An 11843-nucleotide genomic window follows, 5' to 3' on the forward strand; every position below is an offset into this window, starting at 1 on the left:
ACTCAAACTATAAAATGCTGCTACTCAGAACAATTGAACAAATAACCTTTGCTTTCAAGTGCAAAACACACAGAAAGCTCGGTGGCCTTTTAATCTCTAAAGTATTCCCTTTTATGTTCTAGTTTGCATTGTATGTCTTAGTTTGTGTTCTTTAAAAATAATTAGTGATACCATGATACAGCTGTGTATTTTAGGAATACTAAAACTCTAAACCAAGTAAGTTGGAAGCAACTTGTCTGGAAAAAAAAAAAGAAAAAAGAAAAGAAAAGCTGTGGTTCAGAACTCCTAGTGGTTGAAATGACTTGCCTCTGATCTGCACTGTTTTCCATTTTATATATCAACCAAGCAGAAGCCACTGGTTGCTAGGCAACAGCTCTTTGCTCACTGACCAGAAATAGAATACATAGAAGGCCGTTTTTTAAAAGGTATAACATATACTATATAAAGTTAAAGAAAGACACACAGTTCAGCTGTTTGCCCAGAACTGTCATGTTGACTTCATAACAGTTTGTGTGTTCTGAATTTATTTGATCTATGTATCCGTGAGTAACTATACATATGTCTTTCCAGGATCTTCTTGCTACTGGAAAGCTCTGAAGAATTATAGAAGCCAAGCTTTCATAGTAAATTTTTTTTCCTAAAAACTGTCAATTATCAGCTAGGGTGTGTGGAACCACAGCATATCCAAAGTGGCACCCCGGCCATCCCGTGACACAATATCATATTTCATGATCCGGGCTATTCTCTGAGTGGCATTCACTGTTGGCTCTGCGTTTCTCACAGAGAAAGCTGTTAGTGGCTACTGGAAATTTTATAAAGTGCTCTCACTGTTCTAAGGTCGAGGTGCCTATCAGTTCATGCTGAATTTCCCATTAGGCAGGAGGTTGTGGACAGTGCCAGTGCACAGCCTTCCCCCCTCCCCCTCTAGACAGGACAAAACGTACCGAAGTGCTCTGAGCTTCTCACCCCATGAGGCTACAGGCCTTCACCTCTTCGTTGCTCTGCCTTTTGCAAGGTGGTTCACCCATTGCCTAGCCTCCCCCAGCCCCTCGTTTTTGGTTTGGTTTGGTTTGGTTTTCGACACAGGGTTTCTCTGTGTAGCCCTGACTCCTGGAACTGGATCCTTGAACTCACAGAGATTCGCCTGCCTCTGCTCCCAAGTGCTGGGTCTCGTTCTCTCTCTTAAAATATACATAGAACTAGGATTATATTTGGGAGTTGAATTTGTTAACAACCTTGCAACATTAGTTTTAGCTCTGTTTTATGGGAGCAGGAATTAAGGCTGTAAAGGCAATCCAGAGAGTGTCAAGGATCCATACAGGGAGCAGCTTCAGTCCAGAATGAACTGAGTTTGTGTCAGTTCACCTGCCTGTGGCCACATGCTGTGCTTGCTCCAAATACATCACATCACAGAGTTTCTAGGGAAATACTACGTAAGTAAAGACAACTTTTGGGTATTGTTTCCTCTGTAGTGTTCCGTGGCTCTTCCTTTTTAGTGTTGTTTTAAACTTGACCTATGACAAAGGCATAGTGGCACACGCCTGTAATCCCAGCACTTGGGAGGAGGAGGCATGAAGGTCAGGAGTTCAAGGCCAGCTTCAAATACATAGGGAATTTGAGGCCAGCCCAGGCTAGAGAATCCATTCTCAAAAAGAAAAGGGGAAAAAAAGCACAAACAAAATAAACACCTCAATTGCACATACAAAATAGTAATAAAGGAGATAGAGTGATGGCTCAGCGGCTAAGAGCACTGGCTGCTTGTCCAAAGGACCCAAGTTCAATTCCCAGCACCCATATGGCAAGCCACAAATGTCTGTAAGCCCAGTCCCAGAGGATTTAACATCTTCTGGCCTCTGTGGGTACCAAGCATGCATGCGCACAGACAGTCATACATGCAAAACACACATACACATAAAACCAGGAGCAATACAAAACACTTTTCCTTAGCATCTAAACCCATCAGGTGTTCAGAAAGGGTCTGATTAGTCCGAGCAGACCTGTGGTCAGTGCAGAAAGAGATCATGTTAAGCTTTGAGGAAGACTGAGAAATTACATTATTCGGTGTATGTGTGTGTGTGTGTGTGTGTGTGTAAGAGAAAGGGGGAAGGGAAGAAGGGAGAGAGAGATGAACTTGTACCAGGACAACCTGGAGAAGTGGGTTTTCTCCTTCCACCTCGAGGATGTTGGGGATGAAACGCAGGACATCCGGGTACTCGGGACATCACGTTGGTGGCAAGCGCCTTTACTTGCTGAGCCATCTCGCTAGCCCACGTCATTTTACTCTCTCGTTGTAGTATCATTCCCATTCCGTAAGCCAAGAACTGCGGGTGTAGAAAACACATCATGTACTCCACACGCAACAACTTCCTGGCTTTGCCGACAGCAGCAACGAAAGAGAGAAATAATGAATTCGATTCTTAAAAAATAAAATAAAATGGCCATATGTGCTCGGCCTTTGAAAAAGGCATCCAGAGCTGACAGGCTCCTCCTCCCAAGTGCTGGGATTACAGGTTTGCTCACCTGTAGTACTGGCAGACGTTATTTTCCCCTCAAATTGTTTCCCCAAAGGAGATAGACATTCAAGGTGATAAAAAATAAATAAATAATTTTTTTAAAGCATAAATGAAACCAGGGAAATGTTGTACAGTAAAAATCAGTTTAAGAAAGAAAAATCACAAGTGCACTGATTAATCTCTGTTAAAACTTCTTGTTTGAGTGTTTGAGGCAAGCATAGTAGTTTGATTACATATAATCCTAGCAGACACAGGACGGTTGCCACAAGTTTACAAATGTAAGTCCAGGCAGGACTATAGAGTAAGACCATGTATCAGGCAAACAGACAGACAGACAAACAAAAATCAAAAACACCAAGTGTGGTGGCACAAACCTGTAATCCCAGCACGCAGGGAGACAGAAGCAGGCAGATCTCTGTGAGTTTGAAGCCAGCCTGGTCTACAAAGTGAGTCCAGGACAGCCAAGACTACACAGAGAAGTCCTGTCTTGAAAAACCAAACCAACCAAACAAAATAGCCCTCTCACCTCATTTTTCTGTTTCGTTCACTCTGTGGGCAGCATTCCAGCCTCCCCATGGTAGACACACAAGACAGAAACACACAGTCTCAATTCCCACACTGAAGAGGAAGCAGACACCCAAGCCTGAAATGGGAGCTTACTGTGAACGTTTTCCAACAGAAACAGGAAGAGGGGACCAATGCCAGGCACTGGCCATCTAGGAGAAGGAGGAATGCTTCTATTTAAAAAAGAAAAAAAGGATGCAAGGAGAAGCAGAATATGATGGCTATGCCTGTTACCCCAGCATTTGGGAGGTAGAGGCAGGAAGATCAAGAGTTCATAGTCATCCTTAACTACAGAACAAGTTCAAGGCCAGCCTGCGTTCCATGAGAGCTTGTCTAAAAACAAAAACAAAAACAAAACAAAACAAAAAAAACAGTGTAGTGAATCTGACTCTTGAGGCCCAAGTACAAAATTTCTCAAAGAAAATAAGTTTGGGGACCTAGTATGGTTGTGCACGCCTTTAACCCCACTAAGCACTAAGGAGGCAGAGGCCTGGGGATCTCTGTGAGTTTGAGAAAAGCCTGCTATGTCATGGTTAAGTCCCAGCCCTATTGGGCTACATAGTGAGACCCTGTCCAAAAGAAAAGGAAAGGAAGGAAGAGGAACTGGAGGCTCAGGAGGTGACACTCATCACCAGACCTGACAACCTGAGTCCCATTCCCAGAGCACACATGGTGGGAGGAGACAATCGGCTCCTGCAAGTTGTTCTTGGCCTCCACAAGCATGCTGGGGCATGTATGTGAGCATGCACACACACACACACACACACACACACACACACACACACATACATACACACACACACACACACACACACACACACATACATACACACACACACACACACACACAGAGACGAACACATACACGCAGAGAGTAAATAAATGTAATTCTAAGAAAGAAATAAGTTTGAATTTCAGAGTTAAAACTGACAATATGTGCACAAGGAAGACAAGAGGCCTGGTGGGCAGGAAGCCAGTAAAAAACAGTGAGAACTCCAAGTCCTGGAGATAAGGCTATGGAGATAGCATAGGGCCAGACCTCGGGGGATTTTTTTTTCTTTTTTCTTTTTATTACACTGGAGACTTTGGACTTTATCCCAAGGGCAAGCAGGTACTGATGGAGATAGTAGAAGGCAATGAAATGTACTAGAGATGGGAAGGCCTTATTGTGTGACCACATAAAAACAGAAGAACAACTGTGGCCTGGTGTCAAAGTGCATGCCTATAATGCCAGCACTCAGAAGTAGAAGGATTCGGAGTTCAAAATGAGACCTTCTCCCAAACCTCTTCCCCTAAAAAAGCAAATGGAAAACTGGAAGAGAGAGTAGAAAAACCTTCACATTTCTGATTTATTCATTTTTTTCATGACAAGGATTCTATGAGAACATCTAAAATCCAGTCAGAAAATAGAAACCATTGATGTTACCCATGGCCTTAAGAGATGGCCATTAGAGAGTCAAACACCAGAGCAGACAAATGCCAGACGTGAAAGCCAGCAATTTAGTTGAGAGTTTTTGTTAGACTGCCCCCCCCACCCACTCACCCCCCCACCTCCCCTACCCACTCACCCCACCCTTTCTTCACAGCAGGAAGCCTGTAGGGGTTGTCCAGAGTTGACAAATCAGTAATCAGGAAACTTGAAAACACTCATATGCTATCCCAAAGCTTAAAATATTTTAATGTCAGCAGGGCGGTGGTGGCACACGCCTTTAATCCCAGCTCTCAGGAGGCAGAGGCAGGCAGATTTCTGAGCTCAAGGCCAGTCTGGTCTACATAGGAAGTTTCAGGACAGTCAGGGCTACAGAGAGAAACTCCTTTTGAAAAACAAAAGATGATAGATAGATAGATAGATAGATAGATAGATAGATAGATAGATAGATAGATAGATAAATAGATAGATCATACATACATACATACATACATACATACATACATACATACATACATACATACATACATATCCTGAGAGATGGTTTAGTAAGTAAAGTTTGCAAAACAATCTTGAGAACTGAAGTTTAGATCCCAAGCTCCTGAGCAAAAAGCCAGGCATAGCAGCACGCACCTGCATCCCAGGTAGTGCTCTCCTTCTGTTACGAAGACGTTTCCTTGATGAGGGGTGAAGACTACGCTTATCTGTGGGTATAAGGACAGAAATTTAGAGTGTAACAGGGGATTATGCTGGTTCAGTAAAGTGGGTGGGTTGTAGGTTCTTCTCCAAGATCCATGACTTCACTAGCCCTGGGAAGTTGGCTAAATCTCCAGTACCAGGCATGAGTCCCGTCTTGTTGAGTAGATCTTAAGCCCAGTTAGGGAGGTATTGGTTACTGCCAAGATGTGCAAAATGACTCCAGTACCTAAGGCTCAGGGAACATTGTTGAGGAGAGAGTAGAAAGATTGTAAAAGCCAGAGGTTCAGAGAGTTTGTTGAGAGATTGTGTCTCCTAGGAATGCCAGAAGCTACACGCATAAAGTCTCACCAACATGAGTGCCTAGACATGAGCTGGACATGTGCAATAACAGACACGGCAAAGTGGACGGAGGTCAGCCTGTGAGGCCTCAACCTTGTTCAAAGATCTATAGGTAACTAAATAATACCGAAAGTGGGGAAAACAGGCTTTCCCAGGCAAGAGAACATCAATTAGTTACCTAATTCAAGATGGTCAGCCCGGAAAATATGCATGCAAGTGAAATTATAGACTGAGCAGGTTATATTTAGAAATACACATGCATACATGAGTGTAGCAATAACTAATAAAATAAAAAGGCCATGCGTTTGAAAGAGACCAAGGAGCGGGAGGTGGGAGAACTAGAGGGATGAAGGGACAGGTGAGATGTAATTATAATATATTGTAATCTCAAAGTTAAATAAAAGAAAAAAAATTTTTTTAAATAGAGTGAAAAGATGATTGTGGAAGACATCTGAAGTCAATCCCAGGCTTCCACGGCAAACGCACACACATCGACCCACCCACATGCACCACACAACTGCAGACGGAAACACATATTCAGACACACGCAGAGGGAAAAATAACGGGTAGAAATATATAATTAATGGTAATTATCTCCAGATAATACGATTGTGGGTTATGAGATAATTTTTTTGCATTTTCACAAATGCTCAGTTGCAAACAAATACTACTGTTGTAGTCCTTGGAATTTTTATTTAAAACAAGGTAGCTCTATTAACGCTTTGGCAGTAGGTATGTGCATAACAGGGAGATGAAAAAGCGGGGACGGGAGAGACGAGCCAAACTCTGCGGTTGCCTGGACAAAGGAGATGGAGTTTAGGAGGATGGCTGAAGAAACGTCCATATGCTGTCACTGACTATACTTTCATACTGTGTAAAATTTGAGGGTTTTTTCCATTTTTAAACTTGAGGGGAGAGAAAGAGAGAGAGGAAAGTGAAGAGAAGTGTGAGAAAGTGGAGGAAGCAGAGAGACTGCACTGAATACAGGCCTGTTGGGTAGTAGTCAATCAAGCTAAGCCTCTGAGTTCTAACCAACCCCCTTCCAGAAACAGTCCTGTCAAGCACTTACACAGACCTTTTATTTTCAGTAATTACCCAGAGTTTAATTCATTCCTTAATAAAAGCGAACAGCAACTAGTCTGTGAATGGAAACACACCTCTGGTTGTATTTATAAGAATATTTCTAGAAAGGTCTAAATGAGAAGGAAAGACCCACCTAGACTGTGATCAGTGCCATTGCATGGGCTCGGGTGGGAGAGAGGACAGCTGAGCCCCGCTACTCATCCCTCTCTCTGCTTCCTGACTCCACACCCCTGCTTGCCAGACTCCCCCACCATGAGGAACTGCACCCCCAAAACTGTGAGCCAGGCACACACTTCCCTCTTGAGGAGCCCATATCGTCACTTGGGTGTGTCTTACTTTGTTCTGAGCTCCTCGCTCTCTCCTAATCTTCTTCTGGGAGCCGTGTTAAAGTATTTGTATAAAATCTTGAGCACTGCTCCATAAAAACTAAGTCCTGTGAGCCTTCGTTAAGTCATTTTTTGTGGGATGTTATAACACCAACTAGAAATTCCAGGAATACCTCCCCTAAGTGGAAATACATGTAGACGGTGACCTGTAGTTGAGATGTCAGAAACAGTTAAGTGGTAACGACTTACACTTCAGGTCCTGGCGTCGCAAACAGAATTCCTTAATGTGTCAATGGAAAGTACATTAACCACTGTATTTTGCAACCAAAATGAAGATGTGACATCACAAGTTACAGAATTTTCTTTTGGAGAGCTCGATCCATGTTATGGAAATATCTTTCTAAAGGATATGTTTTTTTAAATAGGTAACTATTGAAAGAAATAGTTCTTTATGGAAAGGTAATATTAAGAAGACTTGCCCACTCGGAGGAGCTGGCCAGGCCGCAGCCCGCGGCCAGCAGCGCCAAGCCCTGCTCCAAACCTTTCGGCACTATTCACTAGCTGGAGTACGTGGAGCGGTGGAGCACGTGGGTGGCCTGGAGCAGAGCAGCCACGTCTGCTTCTGGGAGGACTGTCCCCGCGAGGGTAAGACCTTCAAGGCTGCCGCAAGGTCTTCACGAGCTCCGAGAGCCCCAAGTGCACTCATACGGGGGGGGGGGGGGGGGGGGGGGGGGAGCCTTTCACATGTGAATTTGATGGCTGTGACAGGAAGGTTGCCAATAGCAGTGAGCACACCAGTGACAAGCCCTACTACTGCAAGATCCGAGGCTGTGACAAATCGCACACTCACCCACGCTCTCTGAGGAAGCACATGAAGATTCACTGCAAGTCCCGCCCCCCCCCCCCCCCCCACCTTCTCCAGGAGCCCTGGGCTATTCATCAGGGGGACTCCAATGGGTGACCGTTTGTTCCCTGTGCTGGACCCAACCAGAAATCGATCGAGCACTTTGTCCCCTCAGGTGACCGACCTCTACGTATGGTATGTGTGGTACGTGTGGTACGTTTGCCAGGCCATTGGGGCCCCCAGCCGTCTCCACACACCTTCGAGCAATGAAACCACCTCTGAGGCTGAAGGCGAGGAAATATATGGGAAGCCTGAAGTGGTGCGGACGATGCATTAGAATTATTATTAATAAGGGAGATAATAAGTGGGAGTCCTTGGACTGCATCCTAACAGGAGGACGATGCAGATCAGATCCTGAGACAAACTGGTGACTCAGGCTTGCCACCGGATCTAATTAGCCCTACTTATTCAGTATGAAACCCTGTGGTGTTTGTACATTTAATTAATTTAATTAAGATATTTGGTTGTTGGGTTTTTTGTTTTGTTTTTTAATTTCCTTTCTCCTAAAAACAAAAACAAAAACAAAAACCCAGAAAAATAAAGCAAAACAGGATAAGGGATGTAGCTCAGTGGTACAGCACTTGCCTAGTGTGCACAAGGCCCTAGGTTCAGTCTCTAGCACTGGGGAGAAAAAGTAATAGGAAACAAATAAAAAGCAACCAAGCCGGACTTGTACACTGCAGGGGGACAGTCTTGGAGGCAGATTCTATCATGGAAAATGAGTGAGAAAATTGAATTATACACTGCCAATACAATATGTGTATATGTGTGTGTGTATGTATTAAATGAGAGAAAAAAGAGAATATTAACACAGCAACCAGGCCCTCTTCATGTCCCAGAGTTCCTGTACGTGTTAAAGTTTTGAAAATGTTTATAGTTACCACCAAATACTGATGAATGTGTGACCTTTGCCAGAGCTGTCAAGCTAGGACACAAAGGGTCAGGACCCCAGGACAATAACTCTTAGTTTATGTCCAGTTGGTACCACACATCTCCTGTGTAAACTCCAGAAACACCATACACATATACTTAAGGTACTAATTTACCCTCAGAGATCCTGAAGACACCACCCTCATGATTTGTAGGAATTTGTTTTGTGTGCTGTGAGTGATCAATGTAGTCTTGCCATTGTCAGTAACTTGTCTGTGAATACTTTTATTTGTACAGTTTTTAATTAATTTATATTTAGAGATCCTTTTCTTTTTCTGGAAGAGTTCAAAGCACACCAAAAAAAAATATATTATGCATTTTGGTGAAAGATTGTCATTTATGATCCATGGTTTATTTAAGGAAAAAAAAAAAGGAAAGAAAGTGAGGAAATATAAAATATATTTTCAAGCTTATTTGAATGGACAAGGTAATGTAAAAACCCGAGACTCTTCCTGCATGTCTTTGCCTCATGTTGATAAGATTGTGTAGTTTATAGATATATTGCTAGTATGTTGCATGGTGCTATTGTGTGGACACCTTCAGTGTTGTCTTCAGATCGTTACAGGAAATACAAAACATGCAAACTCTCCTTTACAGAGAAAGACCTACAACTTGAATAGAAAATAATTCTACATTTTAAAAGTTTATTTGACTTTTCCTGATATTCACTTTCAAAGTCCACTTTCAAATGGAAAAGATAAGATGTGAACTTGGGTGGGATAACTTATGTACTGTAAACTTGTTAGGACAAGATATTCCTGATCTATAATGAGCTATTTTATTTATACAACTTTTCAATGGTGATTTGCACTAGCCTTTATCATGCTACAGGTTTATTTATTATGAAACAAAGGAACATGTATTTTATATATTTTGCCATGCATAAGTTAACTGCCACAGATTTATTGGTTCCTGATACACTGAAAATAAAACCTTAAAGCATGTACCTCCATTAGAAAGAAAGCAAGGATGATGATGGGCAAATGTAATAAAGGTAGTCTTCCTATGTATTGCCGCATTAAAGAAGAAGAAAAAGAAGAAAAGAAGAAGAAGAAGAAGAAGAAGAAGAAGAAGAAGAAGAAGAAGAAGAAGAAGAAGCAGGACTTCCCCCAAATAACCTATCAAACATGCCATTGGTTCAGTTCCTGAAATACTCTGCCTGGTCTGAAGGAGCACTCTCTGCCTTGGCGAAGGAGCACTCCCTGCCTGGGTGAAGGAACACTCCCTGCCTGGTCTGAAGGAGCACTCTCTGCCAGGGTGAAGGAGCACTATTGCTCTTTCTTCCTCTTGCATCACTTTCTCCACCTGGGTGCTTATTACTGTGCCACCTCTCTGCTCTCAGGAGAAAGTCTCCAAAGAGATGTTTATTACTATTCTATCTTCAGCTAGCCTTCGCTGGTATAATGAGAAAAATAGTCTTCAAGGCATACGCTAATGACACAATACAGACTCCTGAGAACTTCAAAGGGCTCAAGATAATTAGTACACATGTCATTTCTCTACTTTAGATACAGAAAACCTGAGGAACAAGAAATGGAAATGCTTTAATCATAAGTTAATCGAGAAAAGGCAATGAGCCATACCGTAAGTGCTAAATTAACAACTAATCATTTTTTCCCTTTTTGTTGTTGTTCATATATATTAAGAAAAACACAAACCCTATTAAATCCGCCCTGATATCTGGAATGGAAAAATGTCACAGGAGCTTTAAAGTCCCTTGGAAATAGCATCTTTGTGTTGTGATTTAAAAAAAAAAAAAAATGACATCAGCTATACTAAATGCAAAACAAGAATGCAAAACAAGTTTTGAATATTTCTTGAGGTAGGGTCCATCACACAAAGCTTCTTGTCATCATTTACAAGCCTTTCCTCTCCCCATGCAAAATGCCCAAGTAATGCTGGGCACGGAGCTTGGTCCTAGGCACTCCCTGCTCTGCACTGTCTTAAACCCTTAGGAATTTCCCTTAGGCATTGCTTGCTTGCTTTACTTGTTATTTATTTGTTTATTTATTTAGAAATAAGAGTCTTACTCTGCAGCCTAGAATGGACTCCAACTAGAGATGCCCCCCCCCCACCTCGGTGTTCTGAGTACTGGATGACAGGTGTGTGCTGCCATGCTCAGTTACCTTGGGTATGACCGTGTTAACATGTTGACAATTCATCAGTCTCCTCTAGACAGAAAATGGGGGTGGTTGGGTGGAAGCGACAGGGAAATTGCACACGGAGCATACACATGCCTGCCGATTCTAAAACCCTGACTACCTAGCCATGATAACTAGCCCTGCTTTGTTTATAACCTTAGCATGAACTCTAAATGTTACCTCACCAGACCAAAGCAATACGGCCAAGGTCTTCGGATCATAGGTCCAGAAGTTAAACAGAAGAGTGTTAAATGCAAGGACATCTTGCTTACTCGCCCCCTCTTCTTTCCTCCCTCCCTCCCTCCCCTTGTTCTACTTAATCAGATTACAGACTGGTTTGTGGCAGCACCCACTCACTCACAGTCAGGCATGATTAACTGGAGCAGGGGACTGAAGCTGAGCGCAGGGACAGAACAAACACCAAAGGGCCCCTCTCTGTCCCACACAGCTCAGAGCCCCGTCACCCTCAAATGACACCCCAGCCAAAAACTAACTCAGAAGACCTGAAACAGTTTTCGCCAAGGCTCTTTTTCAAAGAGCTCTTTTGCCAAAAAAAAAAAAAAAAAAAAAAAAGACACAAAGCCGGGCGTGGTGGCGCACGCCTTTAATCCCAGCACTCGGGAGGCAGAGGCAGGCGGATCGCTGTGAGTTTGAGGCCAGCCTGGTCTACAAAGCGAGTCCAGGACAGCCAAGACTACACAGAGAAACCCTGTCTCAAAAAACCAAAAAAAAAAAAAAAAAAAAAAAAAAAAAAAAGAGCTCTTTTGAAAATTACATTTTTAATTATTTCTTTTACACGCATGCACACATACCTGTGTATGCCACACCATGTGTACAGGGACCAGAGGACAATTTGCAGGAGTCAGTTCTCTCCTTACAGCATGTAGACCCCAGGGATTGGTCTCAGGTCATCAG

The 11843-nt window shown here is 42.9% G+C and overlaps 1 pseudogene; it reads left to right on the top strand.

Moving 5' to 3' along the window:
- The first annotated feature begins 5843 nt into the window (after positions 1 to 5843).
- Positions 5844 to 8134, top strand: LOC127191088 (zinc finger protein ZIC 5-like; annotated as a pseudogene).
- The last annotated feature ends 3709 nt before the right edge of the window (positions 8135 to 11843 follow it).

Source organism: Acomys russatus, chromosome 6 (genome assembly GCF_903995435.1).
Source record: "Acomys russatus chromosome 6, mAcoRus1.1, whole genome shotgun sequence".
NCBI classification, from domain to species: Eukaryota; Metazoa; Chordata; class Mammalia; order Rodentia; family Muridae; genus Acomys; species Acomys russatus.